We start from the raw sequence: 20,707 nt of genomic DNA on the forward strand, positions 1-20,707 counted from the left end.
GGGAAGGGCCGGATGAGGGCGCAGCCGGCTAAAAGGAAATCCTCAGTCGGCCCCTCCAAGTGCCGTCAAATATATTCATGAAGCCAGGAAAACCTGCCTAGGTCCTTCTAAACGCAGGACCTTGCCAGCTTCGGGGGCTAATGTCGGGGGAGACCCCGGGTAGGGCAATGGACGCGGAGCAGCCGGCTGGCCACCGGCCGGCTCGCGGCAAAGGCCGGCTGAGGAGCAGCCGGCTGGCGCCGTGGCCGGCTGGTCCGGAAGCCGGCTGGCTCTAGGTCCTAGTCGGCTTAGCTACGGCCGCCAATGCTGTAGTTGGGCCGGCTTCTACAAGCCATATCCGACTGGGGGTCCGTACCTCAGACCGACTCGAGGCTGGCGAGTCTTGCACAGGAGGAACCGGGTTGGTGATCCGGGTTCCCAAAGTCCACGCTGACTTCATCTTCCGTAAAGCGCGGGGCACTGTGGAGCAATAGTGCCACGCGCCGGACAGGCCATCATGGCTTACGACGCGCCGTACAGGCTACAGTGGCTGACGGCGACGGAGACACTTCCTCTCCATACCGCTGACCTGAGCAGCCGGATGGGACAGGCCACGACGCCTCAACGGCTCCTGACGTCACCGCCTCGGGAAGGAGCGGAAGCCGAAGCCGGCCAAGCCGGCCAGTAGACTATAGGGTCTTATATGTAAAGTGCCGGTGCCTATATAAGCCGCACTACCCCTCTCGTGCAGAAGAGGATCGAACACTTATTGCTTTCACCTACCTACAGCGCTGCCCTGTGAGAGAGACCATCGTCTCCCTTAGCCTCTCAGGACCAGCCGGATACAGCTCTAGGAGCACCATTGTACTGTGTGATCACCTTATACACTCATAGCAGGAGTAGAGGTTTTACCTCCACCGGAGGGCCTCGAACCTGGGTACGTCGCCGTGTCGCTCGTGCCCAAACCCGCTTCCGGATACCGCCGTGAGATCTCTCAGGAGCCCCTTCGATTAGCCACCCTATGGCATATGCCGTGACGATACCACGACAGTGATTGTCTAGCTAGGTTATTTGTAAGAACTCCGTGCTATGTTTGAGAGAACTCTATGCTAGCTATTTGTTGCTTCCACTAATTAATGTTCATCTATTTGCATTATTGTTGCTTTCATTAATGTTCATCTACTTATATTTTTGTTGCTTTCACTAATATTTATCTCTTTACAATATTGCGTACTAATAAACCACTCTCTTCATTTGTGTTTGCAGGTGATTGAAGCATGCCGCCAAAAAAAAGGGGTGGCGGTCTTACAAAGAAGCTCAAGGACTTGGTAGGGACTTCGAGGCGGGGCCGAGCTACTACCCCCCCTCCTAGACCCCCTCCCGTCGCTCCCGCAGTGCACGTGCGACCGCGTAGGAAGAATGCGACGCGGGTACTCACTCCTAGTCCTAGCCCCCCTCCCGCAGCCGATGATGATGATGAGGTGGAGGACCAGGAGCACCACGGGGGTGGGGAGGACCAGGAGGAGGAGGAGGGTGGGGAGGACCTAGAGGAGGAGGGGGACGAGGAGGACCTCTCGGAGGATGAGGGGTTGGGGAACTTACCGTTCGATCCTGATCCAAACCTAGTTTGGAATGCGCCGCCGGATTACGAGTGCGTTCCAGCTTTGGAGAGGCTGAGGCCACGTGATAGGAGGCCATATCGGCGTGGGATAACACAGCTCCCCGCGCCGAAGCACTGGCGCTACAGCCATGTTGTTCTAGTGCCCTATGGAAGGAGGTACATGTTAATTTTTGGCATTTCGTTATCGCAATTTTGTCATTATCAAAATTATTATCACATACATATTGATGTTGTCGTTTCATGGTGCAGCTCGTTCACGTATGAAGACCCATCGCAGAAGCCGCCACGTGGGTACTCGAACATCCTTGGGGGCCTACTTAGAAGGTATTTCCCTGGGATAGTCAATCTCCCTAGTGGTGGTTGCGACGTAGCTTGGAGGTGGTGGCACTACAGCCTCGCGGAAGATGCTCTTGGCCGCGGCACCTTGGCGGACTGCGTTGTTGGCAAATTTTGGGTACGTGACTTTTGACTTCTTACCATTCATACACTCTCCTTGGTTGACAATAATTGCACTAATGCCCCTTGTTTTACCTATGTGCATGGTTGCAGAAATACTTCAAGAAGGCCGAGGGCAAGGAAAACGCGTGCGATGATGTCCTTCACCAGCTTGCAAGGAAGAGGGTGACTGGCATGCACTACGAGGCACGTGTTCAGTGCGTCCGTGACTAGCACGCCGACCGCTTCGTCCACATGACTAAGGAGGACGCTCGCGACACGCTCATGCAGCCGTGGCAGTACATGCAGGTATTTGCATTTGTGTGTTATTGATTTCTTTATCGTCATGTAGTTTATTTTACCATAATGGGTTTATCTTGTGCATGTAGAACCCTCCTCAGTACGTCGGCGCAGACGGTAGGTGTTTCCTTGCGATGGTCATGTGGTGGACATGCCCCCAGTACCTCAAGAAGCACGAGGAGGGCAAGAAGAAGCGGGCAGAGATGCGAGGTGGATCGCATATCCAAGGCAGCCTCCCCATCTCTCTTCACCTGCAGAACAAGGTGAGCAAATTAATGGTTCCTTCATTATTTGAATTCATGTTATATATTTGCTAACTCTGCAAGGGTGTGCCACTTCACTTTATTACATGTTCTCTTTTGCAGGAAGTGAGGACATGAGCGAAGCCTAACGTCTTTGCCGTGCTGAAGAAGATGAAGCAAAGGAAGACGCCGCATCCTGAGACGGGGTCCGTGTGGGTTAACCCGCAATCCGAGACCCAGTGCACGTCGTATGTCTCCAAGTTCAAGCAGAAGTACGGCGAGGACGCCAACCCAGAGGCCGAGGACTTTGACCCTGAGGTTGCGGTGCTTGCGGGAGAAGGCTTGAAGCATGGCCGCCTATGGTTTGGTGACGGGGTTGTCGACCCAGCGACGGTTCCCTCTCTCCGCCAGATCCGTCGTGGTCGTAAGAGCGGCCAGCCTGAGGTAGAGCCCCGGCCACGGGCTTCGGATCTAGCTGTCGAGCGGTTACGGGTATGTTCTTCCTCCGGCCTCTACCTTTCCTTTACATGCACATGCTTTCCATTGAAATGTTAATGACATCGCGGCAACACATCGTAGGCGGAGATGGCAGAAAAGGAGCAGGCGGCCCAGGAGCACGCACGGAACATGGAGCGGCAGATTCTGGAGTATCAGCAGCAGCAGACACAGATGATGCTGCAGATGCAACAGCAGCAGCAGGCACAGATGAGCTGGCTGATGAGCCAGACGGCTCTGTCTTCTCCACCGGGGAGTATTCCTGCTCCTCCACCTTACTCCATGCCGTGGATGCCGCCACCGTCCACTCAGAGCCCGGGGACACCTCTCACCGTGAACAACTTGAACATCATCCGGAGCATGAACCGCGTTGAGTCCTCTTGTGCCCAACCCGCTACTTGTACTTGTTCAAGTGTTCAATATGCAAATGCAAATGCAAATGTTCATTCCATCAACCTTATAGATTATATGTCACAAGGAAATGACGATGAGGCCGGTGGAAGCGGAGGACAAGGTTGATGGCATTGTCTTTGTGCACTTTGTCGGATTGTGTGCTTGTAATGGATTGTAATATTGGACATTGCACTATGGACTCTATGTAACTTGTGTGGATGGACTATGGACTCTATGTAATGCATTATATGCATGAATATGTGTGTTTGATGTATTTGTGGTGCTCCCGTAGTGTTTGGTGATGTTATGTTGAAGATTATATGTGTATATGCTTTATTGTCAATTGCTATATTTGAAATGCAGGGAATAAGCAAAAAACAGCAAAAAAAATGAAAAAAACAGGGCCCTTTGCCGTGCATGTGCACACGGCAAAGGACTTTTGGTCACTTTGCCGTGCGCACACGCACGGCAAAGGAGCCACGTGGCGGCAGCCTGTAGACCTGGGAGCTCCTGGAGGCGTGCCTGTAGGGGGCTTTGCCGTGCGTGGTAGAGCTAGCCCGCACGGCAACGTCAGTCGCACGGCAAAGTCCTGTGGCGCACGGCAAAGGCCTCGCGCACGGCAGCCCACCTGCCGCACGGCAAAGAGTGTGAGCACGGCAGCGTTTGCAGCGCACGGCAGAGAAGGCAGCGCACGGCAAAGGGCTTTGCCGTGCGGTCGTTGCATGCGCACGGCAAAGGTGGCTTTGCCGTCGATGGCTTTGCCGTGCAATCTTTGCCGTGAGGGCACGCGCGGCAAAGCCGTTGCCGTGCGTATAGGGATCTTTGCCGTGCAAAGTGGAGCACGGCAACGTCCGGCTTTCCAATGGCAGCGCACGGGCGCATGCAACAATTATAGAAGGTAGGAGTATACCAGATGCTGTTTAATTAAGTACATACTCATTGTGCGTCGTTGAAGGGTAAAAAGAGCAGAGGCCACTTATCCCAGCGCCGCCGTGTACACCTCGGGCTGTGTACGTACACTGCATAGTGCACAGCTGAATCCTATTCCTATCGGATCAATCCACATGGTCTTTTTTCTTATGTTCCTTCCAGGAGAAAGAGATTAAATGTCGTAACAACTAGTTCATCTGTTTTATATTCATTGACCCAAATTATCTATATACTACCTCTGTTTTGATGAATAATGCGTTTACTTTAAAACTAATTTTGACCGAAAAAATTGAGCAACAAAATCTTGATTATATTTTATTCCCTCCGTTAGGGATTATAAGACTGTAACTTTCTAAAATCGTCAGACATTATAAGGCCTCCCTCATGGAGGAGGTGCTTTGCCACATATGTACATATGAATCTATTATGAAATAATTACAAAAAGGAAATTCCAAGATAAAATTTGATGTGTACATTTAGACATTCTAGGATCGCACAGAAGTTTTCGAGGAAAACAAACATTTTATGCGCCGTATGTAGAAAAGGCATAGGACGCAAAAAATAATTTTCCCGAAAACTTGTGTACGAATATTAAATGTCTAGACGTACATGCACAATTTTATTTTAGAATTTTTTATATTTTGAAATATGTTTTCACACAGCGGTTTATATTCACCCGTGAGCCGAAATGAATATCCGCTCTCTTACTCCCCACGCACCCTTCACCCCCCTGTGGATCGCCTTTTTTAACACTGTAAAAATAGAAAATAAAATGATAGAAAATTCAAAAAATAAAATGTTTTCAGATTCTTGTATGTTATGCAACCTACTATTAGGGAAAATTAACAAATTTGAATTTAACTTTTTTTTTGCAAAAAAGGTTTGAAAAATGGTAAAACCGCATTAACTTTTGCATACGATGTAAAAAAACCGTATAATATATCAAAATCATCGTGGGAAAAAGGTACATCCGAATTCACCGGCCGCTGATGCTGCTGCGGCAGCAGCGTGGGCGTGGCGGATTCGCGACGGTATGCTGAGATGGGGTAGGGTGCGCGGCAGAGTGTGGCTAGATGGTGTAGAATGGGATAAGAAGAGATCAACGAGACGAAGAAAAGGTGTGTTGCGAATCGCGTTGCTGTGCAGTGTAGCCGGGTCGGATTAAATACACGTAGACACTGCAGCGCATTGCACGCTAAAAGAGAGGGACGAGAAACGGTCGTGTCAGAGGTTGTTAGCACGGTGTGCGTAGAGGGAGAGGGGTAGATTAGTTAGGAGAAGAATAGTTTAGAGAGAGAATTACCACATAATTAATTTGGTCAGCGTGGCGACAAAACTAATTTCACGAAGGTATAAGGGTCCACGATAATGGTCCAAATGTAGAACAGTGTAGCGCATTGCACAGTAAAGGAGATGGAGCGAGAAATGGTCGTGTCAGAGTTTGTTAGCATGGTGTGCATAGAGAGGGAGAGATAGATTAGTTAGTAGAATTAATTTGGTCTGTGTCTAGTGACAAACTGCTTTCGCGAGGATATAAGGGTCCACGATAATGGTGCAAAGGTAGAACAGTGTAGCTAATATTTGAAGCGGTTTTGCTAGTTCCTTGTTCAACCGAGAATTAAGACTTAATCCTTAGTTCGACTTTCAGACCATCGGATTATATATATGCGCTGTGATTCGTGCTAACCATGAATTGCAATTTAGCTACATTGTAAGTTCCTCACTTACATATAGAATTACAATTAAAAAAATTACCCAGCTGTGAATCATGTTGCAATATTTTACAACATGGGATATAATTGAGATTCGTTTACCTCTTCCGTCTAAAAACCCGCTGGAATTCGCTTGCGACATAGATTCTGTTGCAACTGAGATTTGATGACATACTATGAATTAAGTTAATATTCAGTTGACTTAAAATCAGTCACTCCCCTATTTAAATATTTGAGACCCTTACACGCGTGCTTTTTAGAGTAACTATAACAGATCCCACAAAAAGACAAACCCTTATAATAACCACCTTTTATGGTTTCCTCCTCAAATAAAAACTCGCATCCTTTGCCCCCCTAAGAACCCTTGGCGCGCTGAACATTCAGCTCTCCCGATCCCCATTCCGCCGCCGTCTCCCCCGATGATTTTGGACGCCCCCTTCTTTTTTGCGCCGCCTTCCGCTCCCATTCTATCGCCCGCCACTTCGATTTCGCCGCAGGCGTCGCAGATCCGTGGTTAGGAGGATCTAAGCAAAATAGTGGCCACCATGGAAGTCACACGAAGCTCCATGTCAAGGGCTCCGGAGCTGTAGGAGCTCCGAATCAGCTGTGTCAACAGAGAAGTCGCCGCCCCACCCTTGATTCATCGTCACTCGGAATCGCGTGCAACGACCATCTATTCCCTACGACGGGAGGTATATTTCTTGCTTTCTTTGTTTTTAGTCGATTAGTTCGGATTTGGCATTGGATTTGAGCAGGTATTTTGGAGATGAATTCGTTCGTTGAGCCTGAGCACCCAATATTTTTTTCCCGAAGACTTGGATATTGAAGATTTGCTCTTCGATGATGATGTCGAGCAAATAATTAGTGTGCAGTGTATTGTTTAAAACATTTATATATTTAGTTTATATTGCTCTCATATTTATTACTAAATGACTCTTCCACATGTACTCTACCTGCCAATGGCAGCGCACAGGCGCATGCAGTAATTATAGAAGGTAGGAGTATACCAGATGCTGCTTAATTAAGTACATACTCATTGTGCATCGTTGAAGGGTAAAAAGGGCAGAGGCCACTTATACCAGCGCCGCCGTGTACACCTCAGGCTGTGTACGTACATTGCATAGTGCACAGTTGAATCCTATTCCTATCGGATCAATCCACGTGGTCCTTTTTCTTATGTTCCTTCCAGAAGAAAGAGATTAAATGTCGTAACAACTAGTTCATCTGTTTTAAATTCATTGACCCAAATTATCTATATACTACCTCTGTTTTGATGAATAATGTGTTTACTTTAAAATTAATTTTGACCAAAAAAGTTGAGCAACAAAATCTTGATTATATTTTATTCCCTCCGTTAGGGATTATAAGACTGTAACTTTCTAAAATCGTCAGACATTATAAGGCCTCCCTCATGGAGGAGGTGCTTTGGCACATATGTACATATGAATCTATTATGAAAAAATAACAAAAAAGAAATTCCAAGATAAAATTTGATGTGTACATTTAGACAATCTAGGATCGCACAGAAGTTTTCGAGGAAACCTAACATTTTATGCGCCGTATGTAGAAAAGGCATAGGACACAAAAATATTTTTTCCGGAAAACTTGTGTATGAATATTAAATGTCTAGACGTACATGCACAGTTTTATTTTAGAACTTTTTATATTTTGAAATATGTTTTCACACAACGGTTTATATTCACCCGTGAGCAGAAATGAATATCCACTCTCTTACTCCCCACGCACCCTTCACCCCCCCCCCCTCCCCGTGGATCGCCTTTTTTAACACTGTAAAATAGAAAACGAAATGATAGAAAATTCAAGAAACAAAATGTTTTCAGATTCTTGTATGTTATGCAACCTACTATTAGGGAAAATTAACAAATTTGAATTTTCACTTTTTTTGCAAAAAAAGTTTGAAAAATAGTAAAACCGCATTAACTTTTGCATACGATGTCGAAAAAAACATATAATATATCAAAATCATCGTGAGAAAAAATTACATCCGAATTCACCGGCCGCTGCTGCTGCGGCGGCGGCGTGGGCGTGGCGGATTCGCGGCGGTGTGCTGAGATGGGGTAGGGTGCGCGGCGGCGTGTGGCTAGATGGTGTAGGATGGGAGAAGAAGAGATCAACGAGACGAAGAGAAGGTGTGTTGCAAATCGCGTTGCTGTGCAGTGTAGCCGGGTCGGATTAAATACACGCAGACACTGCAGCGCATTGTACGCTAAAAGAGAGGGACGAGAAACGGCAGTGTCAGAGGTTGTTAGCACGATGTGCGTAGAGGGAGAGGGAGAGATTAGGAGAAGAATATTTGAGAGATAGAATTACCACATAATTAATTATGTCAGCGTGGCGAAAAAACTAATTTCGCGAAGGTATAAGGGTCCACGATAATGGTACAAATGTAGAACAGTGTAGCGCATTGCACGGTAAAGAAGATGGAGCGAGAAATGGCCGTGTCAGAGTTTGTTAGCATGGTGTGCATAGAGAGGGAGAGATAGATTAGTTAGTAGAATTAATTTGGTCTGTGTCTAGCGACAAACTGCTTTCGCGAGGATATAAGGGTCCACGATAATGGTGCAAACGTAGAATAGTGTAGCTAATATTTGAAGCGGTTTTGCTAGTTCCTCGTTCAACCGAGAATTAAGACTTAATCCTTAGTTCGACTTTCAGACTGTGATTCGTGCTAACCGTGAATTGCAATTTAGCTACATTGTAAGTTCCTCACTTACATATAGAATTACAATTAAAAGAAATTACCCAGCTGTGAATCATGTTGCAATATTTTACAATATGTTGCAATATTTTACAACACGGGATATAACTGAGATTCGTTTACCTCTTCCGTCTAAAAACCGCTGGAATTCGCTTGCAACATAGAGTCTGTTGCAACTGAGATTCGATGACATACTATGAATTAAGTTAATTTTCAGTTGACTTAAAATCAGTCACTCCCCTATTTAAATATTTGAGACCCTTACACGCGTGCTTTTTAGAGCAACTATAACAGATCCCACAAAAGACAAACCCTTATAATAACCACCTTTTATGGTTTCCTCCTCAAATAAAAACTCGCATCCTTTGCCCCCTAAGAACCCTTGACGCGCTGAACATTCAGCTCTCCCGATCCCCATTCCACCGCCATCTCCCCCGATGATTTTGGACGCCCCCTTCTTTTTCGTGCCGCCTTCCGCTCCCATTCTGCCGCCTGCCACGTCGATGTCGCCGCAGGCGTCGCAGATCCGTGGTTAGGAGGATCCAAGCAAAATAGTGTCCGCCATGGAAGTCACACGAAGCTCCATGTCAAGGGCTCCGGAGCTGTAGGAGCTCCGAATCAGCTGTGTCAACAGAGAAGTCGCCGCCCCTCCCTTGATTCATCGTCACTCGGAATCGCGTGCAACTGCAGTCTATTCACTACGACCGGGAGGTATATTTCTTGCTTTCTTTGTTTTTAGTCGATTAGTTCGGATTTGGCATAGGAATTGATCAGGTATTTTGGAGATGAATTCGTTCGTTGAACCTGAGCACGCAATGTTTTTTTCCCGAAGACTTGGATATTGAAGATTTGCTCTTCGATGATGATGTCGAGCAAATAATTAGTGTGTAGTGTAATGTTTAAAACATTTATATATTTAGTTTATATTGCTCTCATATTTATTACTAAATGACTCTTCCACATGTACTCTACCTGCCAATGGCAACGCACGGGAGCAGGCAGTAGTTATAGAAGGTAGGAGTATACCAGATGCTGTTTAATTAAGAATATACTCATTGTGCGTCGTTGAAGGGTAAAAAGAGCAGAGGCCACTTATCCCATAGGCGTGTACACCTCAGGCTGTGTATGTACACTGCACAGTGCATAGCTGAATCATATTCCTATCGGATCAATCCACGTGGTCCTTTTTCTTATGTTCCTTCCAGGAGAAAGAGATTAAATGTTGTAACAACTAGTTCATCTGTTTTATATTCATTGACCCAAATTATCTATATACTGCATCTGTTTTGATGAATAATGCATTTACTTTAAAACTAATTTTGACCGAAAAAATTGAGCAACAAAATCTTGATTATATTTTATTCCCTCCGTTATAGATTATAAGACTGTAACTTTCTAAAATCGTCAAACATTATAAGGCCTCCCTTATGGAGAAGGTGCTTTGGCACATATGTACATATGAATCTATTATGAAAAATAACAAAAAGGAAATTCCAAGATAAAAATTGATGTGTACATTCAGACATTCTAGGATCGCACAGAAGTTTTCGAGGAAAAGAAACATTTTATGCACCGTATGCTGAAAAGGCATAGGACACAAAAATATTTATTCCCGAAAACTTGTGTATGAATATTAAATGTCTAGACGTACATGCACAATTTTATTTTAGAATTTTTTATATTTTGAAATATGTTTTCACACAGCGGTTTATATTCACCCGTGAGCCAAAATGAATATCCGCTCTCTTAATCCCCACGCACCCTTCACCCCCCCCCCGTGGATCGCCTTTTTTAACACTGTAAAATAGAAAAGAAAATGATAGAAAATTCAAAAACAAAATGTTTTCAGATTCTTGTATGTTATGCAGCCTACTATTAGGGAAAATTAACAAATTTGAATTTTCACTTTTTTTGCAAAAAATGTTTGAAAAATGGTAAAACAACATTAACTTTTGCATACGATGTCGAAAAAAACGTATGATATATGAAAACCATCGTGGGAAAAAGTTACATCCGAATTCACCGGCCGCTGCTGCTGCGGCGGCGTGGGCGTGGCGGATTCACGGCGGTGTGCTGAGATGGGGTAGGGTGCGCGGTGGCGTGTGGCTAGATTGTGTAGGATGGGAGAAGAAGAGATCAACGAGACGAAGAGAAGGTGTGTTGCGAATCGCGTTGTTGTGCAGTATAGCCGGGTCGGATTAAATACACGCAGACACTGCAGCGCATTGCACGCTAACAGAGAGGGACGAGAAACGGCAGTGTCAGAGGTTGTTAGCACGGTGTGCGTAGAAGGAGAGGGAGAGATTAGTTAGGAGAAGAATAGTTTAGAGAGAGAATTACCACATAATTAATTTGGTCAGCGTGGCGACAAAACTAATTTCGCGAAGGAATAAGGATCCACGATAATGGTGCAAATGTAGAACAGTGTAGCGCATTGCACGGTAAATGACATGGAGCAAAAAACGGCCGTGTCAGAGTTTGTTAGCATGGTGTGCATAGAGAGGGAGAGATAGATTAGTTAGTAGAATTAATTTGGTCTGTGTCTAGCGACAAACTGCTTTCGCGAGGATATAAGGGTCCACGATAATGGTGCAAATGTAGAACAGTGTAGCTAATATTTGAAGAGGTTTTGCTAGTTCCTTGTTCAACCGAGAATTAAGACTTTATCCTTAGTTCGACTTTCAGACCATCGGATTATATATATGCGCTGTGATTCGTGCTAACCATGAATTGCAATTTAGCTACATTGTAAGTTCCTCACTTACATATAGAATTACAATTTAAAAAAATTACCCAGCTGTGAATCATGTTGCAATATTTTACAACATGTTGCAATATTTTACAACATGAGATATAACTGAGATTCGTTTACCTCTTCCGTCTAAAAACCGCTGGAATTCGCTTGCAACATAGATTCTGTTGCAACTGAGATTCGATGACATACTATGAATTAAGTTAATTTTCAGTTGACTTAAAATCAGTCACTCCCCTATTTAAATATTTGAGACCCTTACACGCGTGCTTTTGAGAGCAACTATAACAAATCCCAAAAAAAAGACAAACCCTTATAATAACCACCTTTTATGGTTTCCTCCTCAAATAAAAACTCGCATCCTTTCCCCCCTAAGAACCCTTGGCGCGCTGAACATTCAGCTCTCCCGATCCCCATTCCGCCGCCGTCTCCCCCGATGATTTTGGACGCCCCCTTCTTTTTCGCGCCGCCTTCAGCTCCCATTCTTTCGCCCGCCACGTCGATTTCGCCGCAGGCGTCGCAGATCCGTGGTTAGGCGGATCCAAGCAAAATAGTGGCCGCCATGGAAGTCACACGAAGCTCCATGTGAAGGGCTCCGGAGCTGTAGGAGCTCCGCATCAGCTGTGTCAACAGAGAAGTCGCCGCCCCTCCCTTGATTCATCGTCACTCGGAATCGCGTGCAACGGCCGTCTATTCCCTACGAGCGGGAGGTATATTTCTTGATTTCTTTGTTTTTAGTCGATTAGTTCGGATTTCGCATAGGATTTGATCTGCTATTTTGGAGATGAATTCGTTCGTTGTGCCTGAGCACGCAATGTTTTTTTCCCAAAGACTTGGATATTGAAGATTTGCTCTATGATGATGATGTCGAGCAATAGTGTACCGTGTATTGTTTAAAACATTTATATATTTAATTTATATTGCTCTCATATTTATTACTAAATGACTCTTCCATATGTACTCTACCTGCCAATGGTAGCGCACGGGCGCAGGCAGTAATTATAGAAGGTAGGAGTATACCACATGCTGTTTAATTAAGTACATACTCATTGTGCATCGTTGAAGGGTAAAAAGAGCAGATGCCACTTACCCCAGCGCCGCCGTGTATACCTCAGGCTGTGTACGTACACTTCACAGTTCACAGCTAAATCCTATTCCTATCGGATCAATCCACGGGGTCCTTCTTTTTATGTTCCTTCCAGGAGAGAGAGATTAAATGTCGTAACAACTAGTTCATCTATTTTATATTCATTGACCCAAATTATCTAGGGATTTCTATTTTCGTGCCCTCAGTTCCTTAGTTGTGCTCAGTTTTCCCCAGCTCCTTAGTTTTTCCTCAGTTTTCCCCAAGTGCTTGTTTGAAACCCGCAGAAGGCAGCTCAGACGGCAGGATTCCCGTTAAGTTGACCGCTCCGTGCCGACGTGTGGGGCCGCGTCGTGTGGGCCCGCGTCGCGTGGGGCTGGTAGAAAGGGACCGCGTGGGACAGGACGAGATAGCGTTTGGTTGCACGTGAGCAGGAGCTGGGTTTTGTCTCTCTCGGCCATTGGCATTTCCCTTTTAACAGTACCTTTTCTACCTCCTTCTCTCTGCCTTTTTCACCTAATTAGTATCAAATCTAGAGAAGCTTGCATTTCTGTCTTTCTTCAATTATTATTTGTGCCTTTTGGCCCTCGTTGTTTGCCCAATATGGCAGCAAATCTAGTAGGGAGCCCAATCTAGTACTCCATCTAGTCCATATGTATGTAGTTAAATCTAGAAGCAAATCTACAAGGAATGTACGATAAATTCACAAGGTCATATAGTAGAATAGGGATAGATAATATAGATAATAAGCTGCATTCAGCAGCCAAACATAGTAGGGTTCGAGGTTCTTCACGGCAGTACAGTACCATCATACTAACAACATAACAACGAGGGATCCCTAGCTAACAACAAAGGGATCCCAACAACAAAATGGAGGAGGCAGCGAAGCAAGACACGTCCGAGACTCCGCCTACCCCATCTGCCTCTGCCTCCACTTGTTGCTCCCCTTGGGAGCCTTGGGCTTGAGCGGAGGCATGCGCCCGCCGGAGATCTCCACCCGCTGGATGCTGCGGAGGTGCATGCCGAGCGCCAAGTGCTTGGCGCGGACGGAGTTGGGGTTCACCGATGCGCCGACCTTGGGGTTGGTGTGGCCGATGTTCTCGGCATGCGTGAGGACGCAGTTGAAGTCAGTGTCGCCGAGCCTCCTAGTGCAGAAGGGGCACCTGTAGACACCCTTGGCGACGTCGAGGTAGGAGACGTACTGGCCGACCTGCAGCCTCCGCAGCACCTGGCGAGTCTTGACGTCATGGTGCTCGTCGTCGCTGCCGACGTTGCTGCCAGACAGCTGATCCATATCAAACGGGAATTTATTAGTGAATGAGTTGCAAACATGCATGATAACAAAGTTAGGAAAAACAGAGGCAGCCTCAGTTAGAGTGGACACGATTATATGTCTACAGTGGACGGTGTAAGCGAACCAAAGCTCATGCACAACAGATTTGTACACGTAAATGGTTCGCTGAACCCTCCCCGTAAAAATCTGTGCCCACCGATTCATCATAGGCAAAGAAACAGATTTCAGATCTGAACTTGAACACATTCCAGATTATTTGCAAATTAAACGGTTGATATCTTTTGATTCGTGCATAAAATAACTGATTGAGATCCTATGATTACTTGCATAAATTAACCGATTGAGATCCCATTATTACTTGCATAAATTAACCGAACGGCCGAACCCCAAATCTTAAACGAAATCAAGGAGGGATCAAAGCAAAATGGAATAAAATCGGCACAAATATTAGCCCAATACTCATCCATCCACAGATCCATCTACACCAGCACAAATAGGGTTCAAAAAGGAATGGGGAACAAAAAAGGAAGCAAACCGTAGTTACCTCGTTCCATGGGTCCTCTATGGAGGTGTCGTAGCGGTCGGGGGCGGGACGTACGGCACCGGCTCGTAGGGGTCCCATCCCGACGGGATCTGGCCGCGACCGGCGGCAGCAGCCTCCGATGCACCGGCGGAGGCGGCGGCGACGTCCGTTGAGGGGACGGCGGCGACGTCCGTTGAGGGGACGGCGTCGAAGAGGGAGGCGTCGCGCTTGGAGCCGACGGCGCCGTGGACGATGGGATTGGCATTCTCCTTGTCCATCTCGCCGGCAGAGGAGAGGGAGAGGGAGAGGGTTTTTTGCTTTGGAGAAGATGATGGGACGTGAGAGAGGCGGCGTTGCGTAGGCGAGTGAGAGTGACAGAGATAGTGGGAGGAGACGTCTATAAAGGCAAGGGGTGGTTAACGCGACCCGCGTCCTACGCGTCCACCGCTGCACGTCTGCACGTCTTGGACTTCTGCAATGCGCCACGCGTCCACGATTGCACGTCTTCGACTTCTGCACCGCGACCGGCGTCTACGCGTCAACAATTGCACGTCTTTCATTTCTGCACCGCAACACGCGTCCTCGAGTCTAACCCTGGAAATTTAGATATACTCAGGTATAACCTCGAGCATTATACTAGCATTTTTTGTGTGCTCAGTTTTCCCCTTGAGTGTTAATACTGGCTAGTGCAATATGCTCAGTTTTACCCTCAAGTAGCTGGTCAACAGACAGTCAACAAATGGGATTAACTAGTTAAATGAGTCATTTAATGTGCAAAAATTCCGAAAAATAGTGGCACATACTCATGGAGTCTTTACCACAAATTGCCAGTTCTCAAAACATAGATAAGTCATAGATAAATCAAGTTTTACCACAAATTGCCACTTCTCAAAGGCCTTCTCAAATCACCTAGTAGCTATGAAGGTGCATGGTTTTCCACAATAAGCCCTTCCCAAAACAGCTTTCCCCAAAACATACTTTGTCTAAATGAGGCCACAATTCTCACACTCATGTATATTTGTATTGCAAATAGTTTGAGATAGGCCAAGATGGGTTTTATTGTACAAAACACGCATTTTCCATTTTTTAAATCTCATATTTGAATCCCTTAGTCTGTTTTTTACATAGGTGCCCTTGGTTTCTTGATACTACTCAGCTTTGCCCTCTCCCTCCACAAATTCTCTCACACGTGCAACATTGCCCTGATTGGTCTAGCCCATGTCACGCGGATCGTGCCCGCCGACCGTTGATCGTATGATCTAACGGGCAGGATAACCCCTCTCTCTCTCTGTCGGCGGTTACCTTCCACTCTCTAAGTATGCTAAAGGGTGGTTTTCTGTATTTATTTTCACGCGCTAAAAATTATAAACTCTTTTAGGCATTACTTTTCACGCAAAAAATGATAAACCATCACCGATTTGTTGTAGCCATAAATTTTCACGCAAAAAATGATAAACCGTCACCGATTTGTTGTAGCCATTAATTTTCACGAAAATCCCAAATGATAAACCATCACCGATTTGTTGTAGCCATTAATTTTCACGCAAAAAATGATAAACCATCACCGATTTGTTGTATCCATTACTTTTCACGCAAAAATTGATAGACCATTACCGATTTCTTGTAGCCATTACTATTCACGGTAAAAATGATAAACGAACCAATCTATCTATCTCTCGTATTTGAGGTTTTGACCCGAAAACAAATGGGTATTATAAAGGGAAATAAAAGTTCAAAAAAATGTAAAAACGAAACAATCTACCTATCTTTGTATAGAAGATCGTCCGTATGATTTTTGAGGTCATTTAGAGAAGGTAGAAAAAAATCCCTTTTGAGAAGGTCGAAAAAACCTAACTTGTTACAAAAGCTGGTTTCAAGTGAGACCTAACCAAATTTGGCATACATTATGCCATATCTATAACAACAAGGAATATCTAAAAGGGAAAGTTTCACAAAATTTGAAATTTATGGCGAAAATGATGCCATACATGATGCTGTTTTTCGAGGTTTTGACCCGAAAATCAATTGGATATTATAAAGGGAAATAAAAAGTTCGAAAAATATAAAAACGAAACAATCTATCTATCTATGTATAGAAGATCAGCTGTATGAAATTTGAGGTCATTTAGAGGAGGTAGAATAAATCACCTTGTTAGAAAAGCTGGTTTCAGTGAGACGAAACGGTATGCGTTTAAGCAAAGTGATTTTTTCGAACATCTCCAAATGATCCCAAATTTGCCATACATGATGCCATACGTGTAACAACAAGGAACCCTATCTAAAAGTGTCAAAAAAGTTTTCCCAACCGTATAGCTCTATCAAAAAGAACCTCACCATGGCGCTAGTATAATTTTGGGCTTAGTTACAAACTTTCGTTACCTAACCTTCAACACGAAACTTGTTTCAAATCACTTTTGGCGTACAAGAAACAAATCCCTCTTTGATTCGAGCACCACAGCCTCCAAACTTTGCCGATGCCGATATCGGCATGGTCGAACGGCTATGCTCGACGCCACTGCTAGGTCACCGTCGGGATGCACCCTCAATCCCGTCCCCTCATTCGATCACTGACACACCAGAGATACCGCCGAGATCAATGCCGAACGTACATGCTGATGCCAATGCCGAACATGCATCCACACCGACGTGGGCACGACCACGCCGCCCCGCTATGCTGGACGCCACAGACCACCGCGAGGTCTTTCCCTTCGCCACCACACTCTTCTAGCACCCATCTATACACGCCAGAAAGGAGAGACACTAGTTTTCTCTATATTGCTCGCGTTCGTGCTCTGGACACGGTCAGTCAAAGTTTTGAGGCAGCTCGTCGATGTCGTCGACCATTTCTTCTCTTCTTTGCATGGTTAAACGCGTCTAGTTCATATCTATCTAATGCGTCCGGTCTCGCCTCATGCAGTTCTTTGTGGACGTCGATCTCATCTCGGCACCCCGCAGGCCACCTCCTCCGTGCCATCGCTGTAGAGCTCCGTTTAAAAATCTATTCCTACCCGTGTATTGCCCCTTGTATCAGCGCCATGGCCCACTTGTCATTCGATATACCGAAGCCCCACTCGTGCGTGTTTTGGTCGTGGATACAGCGATGCTTACGGTCAAACAAAGATGGATGGTCTCGACGTGTCTTTGCGGGCTCTACGTGGCCCCACTAGTCAGAAGATAACGGTCAACCGTCGGGCAACCGGCCGTTATAGCATCTGTGATGGTTTCAGACAAGATCTTGGGGAAAACTGAGGAAAAACTAAGAAGCTGGGAAAAACTGAGCACAACTAAGAAACCGAGGGCACGAAAATAGAAATCCCAATTATCTATATACTACCTCTACCTCTGTTTTGATGAATAATGCGTTTACTTTAAAAATAATTTTGACCGAAAAAATTGAGCAACAAAATCTTGATTATATTTTATTCCCTCCGTTAGGGATTATAAGACTGTAACTTTCTAAAATCGTCAGACATTATAAGGCCTCCCTCATGGAGGAGGTGCTTTGGCACATATGTACGTACATATGAATCTATTATGAAAAAATAACAAAAAGGAAATTTCAAGATAAATTTGATATGTACATTCAGACATTCTAGGATCGCACAGAAGTTTTCGAAGAAAACAAACATTTTATGCGCCGTATGTAGAAAAGGCATAGGACACACAAAATATTTTTTTCCGAAAACTTGTGTACGAATATTAAATGTCTAGACGTACATGCACAATTTTATTTTAGAATTTTTTATATTTTGAAATATGTTTTCACACAACGGTTTATATTCACCCGTGAGCCGAAATGAATATCCGCTCTGTTACTCCCCACGCACCCTTCACCCCCCTAGTGGATCGCCTTTTTTAACACTGTAAAATAGAAAAGAAAATGATAGAAAATTCAAAAAATAAAATGTTTTCAGATTCTTGTATGTTATGCAACCTACTATTAGGGAAAATTAACAAATTTGGATTTTCACTTTTTTTGTAAAAAATGTTTGAAAAATGGTAAAACCGCATTAACTTTTGCATACGATGTCGGAAAAAAACGTATAATATATCAAAATCATCGTGGGAAAAAGTTACATCCGAATTCACTGGCCGCTGCTGCTGCGGTGGCGTGGGCGTGGCGGATTCGCGGTGGTGTGCTGAGATGGGGTAGGGTGCGCGGCGGCGTGTGGCTAGATGATGTAGGATGGGAGAAGAAGAGATCAACGAGACGAAGAGAAGGTGTGTTGCGAATCGCGTTGGTGTGCAGTGTAGCCGGGTCGGATTAAATACACGCAGACACTGCAGCGCATTGCACGCTAGAAGAGAGGGACGAGAAACGGCCGTGTCAGAACTTGTTAGCACGGTGTGCGTAGACGGAGAGGGAGAGATTAGTTAGGAGAAGAATAGTTTAGAGAGAGAATTACCACAAAATTAATTTGGTCAGCGTGGCGACAAAACTAATTTCGCGAAGGTATAAGGGTCCACGATAATGGTGCAAATGTAGAACAGTGTAGCGCATTGCACGGTAAAGGAGATGGAGCGAGAAACGACCGTGTCACAGTTTGAATAAAGTTAATTTTCAGTTGACTTAAAATCAGTCACTCCCCTATTTAAATATTTGAGACCCTTACACGCGTGCTTTTTAGAGCAACTATAACAGATCCCACAAAAAGACAAACCCTTATATTAACCACCTTTTATGGTTTCCTCCTCAAATAAAAACTCGCATCCGTTGCCCCCTAAGAACCCTTGGCGCGCTGAACATTCAGCTCTGCCGATCCCCATTCCGCCGCCGTCTCCCCCGATGATTTTGGACGCCCCCTTCTTTTCCTCGCCGCCTTCCGCTCCCATTCTGCCGCCCGCTACGTCGATTTCGCCGCAGGCGTCGCAGATCCATGGTTAGGAGGATCCAAGCAAAGTAGTGGCCGCCATGGAAGTCACACGAAGCTCCATGTCAAGGGCTCCGGAGCGGTAGGAGCTCCGAATCAGTTGTGTCAATAGAGAAGTCGCCGCCCCTCCCTTGATTTATCATCACTCGGAATCGCATGCAACGGCCATCTATTCCCTATGACCGGAAGGTATATTTCTTGCTTTCTTTATTTTTAGTCGATTAGTTCGGATTTATTATAGTATTTGATCAGGTATTTTGGAGATGAATTCGTTCGTTAAGCCTGAGCACGCAATGTTTTTTTCCCGAAGACTTGGATATTGAAGATTTGCTCTTCGATGATGATGTCGAGCAAATAATTAGTGTGCCGTGTATTGTTTAAAACATTTATATATTTAGTTTATATTGCTCTCATATTTATTACTAAATGACTCTTCCACATGTACTCTACCTGCCAATGGCAGCGCACGGGCGCATGCAGTGATTATAGAAGGTAGGAGTATACCAGATGTTGTTTAATTAAGTACATACTCATTGTGCGTCGTTGAAGGGTAAAAAGAGCAGAGACCACTTACCCCAGCGCCGCCGTGTACACCTCAGGCTGTGTACGTACACTGCACAATGCACAGCTGAATCCTATTCCTATCGGATCAATCCACGTGGTCCTTCTTCTTATGTTCTTTCCAGGAGAAAGAGATTAAATGTCGTAACAACTAGTTCATCTGTTTTATATTCATTGACCCAAATTATATATATACTACCTCTGTTTTGATGAATAATGCGTTTACTTTAAAAATAATTTTGACCGAAAAAATTGAGCAACAAAATCTTGATTATATTTTATTCTCTCAGTTAGGGATTATAAAACTGTAACTTTCTAAAATCGTCAGACATTATAAGGCCTCCCTCATGGAGGAGGTGCTTTGGCACATATGTATATATGAATCTATTATGAAAAAATAACAAAAAGGAAATTCCAAAATAAAATTTGATGTGTACATTCAGACATTCTAGGATCGCACAGAAGTTTTCGAGGAAAACAAATATTTTATGCGTCGTATGTAGAAAAGGTATAGGACACAAAAAATATTTTTTCCCGAAAACTTGTGTACGAATATTAAATGTCTCGACGTACATGCACAATTTTATTTTAGATTTTTTTATAATTTGAAATATGTTTTCACACAGCGGTTTATATTCACCCGTGAGCCGAAATGAATATCCGCTCTCTTACTCCCCACGCACCCTTCACCCCCCACCCCCGTGGATCGCCTTTTTTAACACTGTAAAATTGAAAAGATAATGATAGAAAATTCAAAAAATAAAATGTTTTCAGATTCTTGTATGTTATGCAAACT

Source organism: Lolium rigidum, chromosome 1 (assembly GCF_022539505.1).
Source record: "Lolium rigidum isolate FL_2022 chromosome 1, APGP_CSIRO_Lrig_0.1, whole genome shotgun sequence".
NCBI lineage: Eukaryota > Viridiplantae > Streptophyta > Magnoliopsida > Poales > Poaceae > Lolium > Lolium rigidum.